At 53.3% G+C, this 5,454-nt stretch overlaps 1 pseudogene; it reads right to left on the bottom strand.

Annotated features, from left to right (window-relative positions):
- Positions 1–794: 794 nt before the first annotated feature.
- On the bottom strand, positions 795–2,145 carry LOC105718431 (lysosomal cobalamin transporter ABCD4-like; annotated as a pseudogene).
- Between the last annotated feature and the right edge of the window lie 3,309 nt (positions 2,146–5,454).

The following is a 5,454-nucleotide window of genomic DNA, read 5'->3' as shown; positions in this document are numbered from 1 at the left end:
GTGTAAATAAAGCAAAAGGTAGAAAATGACAAAAATGAAAATGTGAACGAGAACCACCACAACTTGTAAAGCAATAATAACCCAGCTATACCAAAAATGCACAGGAAACACCTACAATTAGAAGCTTTAAGAAGTTATAAGAAAAACATCTAAAACACAACAGTTCAGAGAAGTTGAAGGTAAAAGATTGGCAAAAGATATGCCACAAAATACTTAGAGAAAGCTGGTATAGCTATATTTTCAAATAAAAAATATATTTGGACAAACAACGTCACAATAAATAATGACAGTTACTAAATTTTTTTAATGATAAAGAAGAGAAAAAGCTGCAATTATTTTTAATGTTTATCTTTTCTTTGTAAAAAACTTATATAAAAAAACTTAAACGGTCTTTTGATTAAAGTTAAAAATCTATTGCTGCACAATTTAACTGATTAAATGATTTCCAGATGTCTTGAGTCCAAGAGATTTCTTTCCAACCTGACCTTTCATTTCTGACAGATCTCACACTTCCAGATTTCTTTTTAGCAAACACGATCTGAAATCATTTGTAGGTAATCAGCACTTCAAGCATATGGAGGCTCTGGCTGAGGCAGCAGAGTCCTGGGAGACCGAACCCTGGGAGACTCAGTGTCCCCCCAGAGACCCAGACTTGAGCTAAGCCCACCACCACCAGGGCTCCTACGCAGGACCTATGTGGCCAACCTGGGCTCATTCTTCCCCATCAGTCCTCCTGGTCTCTCTGAGGGCTGCTGATTGACCAGAGTGTGGCTCTCCTTCCGAAAGCTGGAGCTTCATTCCTCTTTGATTCTCATCAGTTTCCACGTTCCTCCTCCACAGAGTTTCAGAACCAAGGAATGAAACTTCTTAAGGCTCTATCGATGTCCCACACTGATGAATGTCATCCCCAACTGCTGACCAATGTGATAGAACTCGCTCTCCCCCTCCTCTGTCAGGGCACTAGTGGCTTCATCAGGAACTGTATACTTGGGCTGCAGGTAGAAGAGTCGGACAAAGGAGAGCTGTTGCATCTCCCCACCGGGGACAGAACATCATACCAGTTCCAATCCACCTGCTGGTCCAGACCCTCTGTCCTTGCCACCAAGCTGGGCAGGACTGCCAATTCCAAGAACCTCAAGATCCTCTCATCATCAGTAGAACCTGAGTCAGGGTAAATCTCCTTCAGGGGATATATCACCTGCTCCCGAAGGGTCCCGTCAGCGAATAACGGCTTTTGTGGCAGGAATAGCACCCCATGGAGCCCAAAGACCATCAGCATCTGCACTGAGCCCCGTGTGCTCATCCAGAGGCCGCCCAGAACCCAGAACAAGGAGGTCTTGCCAGTGCCCGTGTTGCCTGTGATGAGCAGGCTCTGTCCCTTGAAGATCTGTAGGCTCAGATCCTTGATTAGGGGTTTGTCAGACGAGGGAGCACAGATGGAGACCTGCTTAAGGAGAAATGCCATGTCTGCTGGCTCTGCTGCTGGACATCCTGGGGCCTTGTCCAAGCCCCACTCGCTCTCGCCCAGGATCTCACAGTCCTGTGACTTCAGGGCCATGTCCAGCAGTGTCTCCTGAAGCTGCCCAATCCTGTGCGTGTAGCCAGCCACATCCGAGAGCGTTGTGGACAGGTCGCTGAGCTGAGTGAAGCAGCTGATGAGGTAGATGCACACAAAGGCGTTCTTGCTGACCAGGATGCTAAGCTCTGCGGGACTCAGTTCTCCATAGACCCCACTGAAAATGGGGATCGCGATGACAACGTAACTCAGGATGCTGCCCAGACAGTCAAAGGTGTTGATGCCGATGTACATCCAGAGCTCCTTGGACATCAGCTCCCTCTGGGTCTGAAGGAGTCTCTGCAGCCTGTGGTCTGTCCTCATGTGCTCCACATGCCCAGCTCTGTAGAGCAGGCTCTGCATTCTGCCAAATCTGCATGTGCTTGAACCTAAAATCTCCCTCCAGCTTCTTATGCACCAGCTTCGTCACAATGGGCCCCATCAAAGTTGTTCACCACAGTCCGCAGGATGAAATACCCAAAGATGCTCACAGGCCCGAGCCAGCCTGTGCTTTGGAGGCACTGGTAAGTGTAGGGGACGAGGGTGAAGGGGGAGACGATCAGCTTGCTGGCCATGCTGCTGAGCTGCTGGCAGAATCACTCCACATCCTGGCTGATGCGCTGGTCTGGGTTATTGATGTCATTGCACAGCACGTTGAGAGTGTAGTGCACACAGCCCGTGGAGTTCAGAACAATGAGCATGACAGCCAGGAACGTCAGAGTCTTAAAAGCTTCCAAGTCTTTGTTTCCCAGGACCCCATAGTACGGACTGGGGATCAAGCCAACCTCGTAGATCACCAATTGTTCTGGCGCCAGCTCTGGGCGTGGGTCCCGGGACCGCCATGACCTGAGACCTGACGGACTCCCTAAATTATTTTTTAAAGCTAAACTGACCAGGAAGAAATAACATATTTAACTCAATCTTTGCACCTGTGTACAACTTCCCATTTTCTCCCGGGCAACACAACTTCTGATAATCATTATTTTACTCTCTACTTTTATGAGTTCAATTTTCAGACCTAAATTTAAATCAAAATGCTGTAAAACTTCTGTAAAATGACAAAAAGAATAAACATTTAGGTAACTTTGGGTTTTGTAGGTACAACACTAAAGTACTTAAAAGACAATTTTCTACCATGAAAGAAGATATTGGTGTGACTTTGTTACAATAAAATCTTTTGCTCTGGGAAAGGAAATATTAAAAGAATGGAGAAACACGCTGCAGACAGGGAGAAAATATTTGCAAAACACCTCTCTTGTATCCAGACCATTAAAAACCACTTACAACACAATAAGAAATCAACCAACCCAATTAGTAAATGGGCAAAAGACCAGAAGAGGCTCCCATCAGAGATGGCATTCAGACGAAAAGCTTGTGAAAAGATGTTCACCCTCCTGGTGCTTTTCTCTCTCTCCCCCCTAGACACCCCGTGCCCCTCTCCCCGCTACACACCCCGCGCTGCAGCGTGAGTGGGAGCGTGTCGGGGGCGGCGACCGTGAGGTGCGCACGAGGAGATTCATGTGCTTTAGAAGCCGTAGGTCCGGGAAAATCCGAGAGGCTGAGCTTGGAGCACATACTGACCCGCCACTCGCAGGGTCCCAGCCCGCTGCCCTGCAGAGCCCGCCTCACTACTCCACTTTATAGGCCTGCTGCCCTCCCCCCCCGCCCCCGAGGGCCTTGGCTCCCCTGAACCTGGTGAGCCCACAGCCGGCCCTGGAGAGAAACACTTTTCCCTGAGCTCGGCTAAGCGTGCAGGCAGTGTCGACAGCAGGGATGCCTGGACGCTTTTCCTGGTAGAGTGACAAAGATTCAACAACAAGAAGAGGAGCAGGGGCCAAGACAAGAAGCGGAAGTTCGGCCTCCAGGATCCCCGGGCCCCAGCATCCCACCGGAGGCGCTGCTGGAGGAGTTCAGCTGCTGCTGAAAGGCGCGGTAATGAAGTGCCTGAGTATGGATCCCGAGCCCTGCGTGTGCGTCTCTGTGGGGCCCATCGCCTGGAACCTCGCTCCGGTCCACTCCAGCCGCCTCCAGGGAAAACAATGTAGACGCGATGGGGGCGTGTGCGCAGTGCTGGCCGCGCCCCTGGTTTTGAGGCCACGGGAGCCGCGCGAGGAGGCCGCCTTCCACTGCAGCCTGCGCCAGGACACTTTGCTGCAGCCATACCTGCTGCTTGTCCGACGCCAGGGCGCCACCGCGATGACAGATGCAGGAGGCTGTGGCAGTGGGCAGATGCGGTTTCCAGCCCCGAGTCAAGGAGGCTCCTGGCTTCCCAGCCCGCTATCCTGCGGGCAAGAAGATGAAGAAAGCCACCCTCTCAGCAGATCAGCTGCCCCGCCTGGCAGCCCAGCTAGACAAGGCACCTGGAAATTCACGCTGTCTGAGCTCATGTCGTGCGGGCAGGAGGCCCGGTGCCCAGAATGCTGGGGAGCCCTACGCGCCAGAGGCCCAAAGGCACCATGGGGCAAGAAGGCGCCGGCTTCCCATTGCTTTCACGCCCCGCCCTGCCCTGCTCACCAAGGCTGCTGCGGCCAAGATGTTCCGCAGCATGGACACCGTTGTGGGCACGCTCCACAATGGCTGCAAGATGACGACCTTCACCAAGGTCACGCAGGGTGTCCGGGACATGATGCTCAAACGCTTTGGGGAGAGCAACGTGGCCACTTCAGAATCGTGGAGGCTGCCTTTCGAGGTTTCCGACAGGACTGCAGGACCCCACCTTCAAGGACTGTGTCAGGTGGTCGGGTTCCGAGGTTCCCAGCGCACCATCAAACTGGGACTGGACCAGGAGCCCAGCAGAGCAGCCTTCAACTCAAGCCTCGCGCCTTCTCTCTTCGGCCAAGAGATGGGGCGAGTCAAGGAGCACCACGAGGCCTTCCTGGCCTCACTGAGCTCTCCAGGGTGGTGCCCACGAATCCTTCAAGCTTCTGGCACTCGCACTTCCACGTGGATGAGGTGCTGGACATCGAGCCAGCCGCGCTGCCCCAGCTGTCCACCACTGAGCAACTCACTGCCACACGAAAGGTTTCAGCCCAGGGCCCCAACCTGATGTTGCTAAGGAGGGAGAAGGCCCTCAACCAGCCCTGTGATCAGTGCAACCCGGCAGGTCCGGGTCCCCCAGCCCAGTGTCTCCCAGGCTAACACTGCTGGCCACCCTACCCGCGGTCCCTCCCGGTGCCTGGCAGTGGGCGTCTCAGGACCTGCCTGAGCAGTCTGAGACAGAAGCAGCTGGCACAGGTGACACTGCACCCAGAGTATGAGCAAAGCCTCAGGGGCTGGAGCGGCTGCCAGACCGGCCCGGGCATGGCGTGGCATCTTTGTGTCTGAGCACAAGCAGGCGCTCAGTGTGGAGGTGGCCTGTGCTGGGACAGCAGGCTGGTGCTGGCGGCAGTGTGAGCCAGGGAGATGGAGAAGCACCTGCTGCTCCTCTCTGAGCTGATGTCCAACCTCCACCACGTCCGCCCCATGCCTACCTCAAACTGATCAAGGCTGCGGACCTGGCTGGCATCACCGCAGGTCTGGCCCACACTGAGGAGGGTTTGTGAGCCCAGCAGCCACTGCAGACAAACACCAGCTGGAGGCTTGCTGGCCTGGGCTCACCCGAGCCTGCTTTATTCTCTTTATGAACTTAATGCACTTTGCTCTTCCCTTCCCGAGTGCCCGAGGGCTGGACATGGGCTGCAGGGTGCTCTGCCTTAGGGTTTCCTGGCCGTGGGTGGTGGGCCTGTCTCACAGGGCCCATGTATGGCACGTATTAAACCCGTTTCTGCAACAGCATCAAGCTGGGTTTCTTCATCCTCTTCTTTTTCTCTTTTCTTTGTTCTTTTTCTTCTTATTGTTTGAAGTTTCATCATAAGGTAAGCTTTCAGCAGATAAATTCTCCTCTCCTCCCAGCAAATTCA

The sequence above is a fragment of the Aotus nancymaae genome, unplaced genomic scaffold (assembly GCF_030222135.1).
Source record: "Aotus nancymaae isolate 86718 unplaced genomic scaffold, 86718_ANA_hifiasm-v0.15.2.pri h1tg000049l, whole genome shotgun sequence".
NCBI lineage: Eukaryota > Metazoa > Chordata > Mammalia > Primates > Aotidae > Aotus > Aotus nancymaae.
The sequence above is the reverse complement of the archived record's forward strand: the minus strand, read 5'-3'. Positions and strand labels throughout refer to the sequence as shown.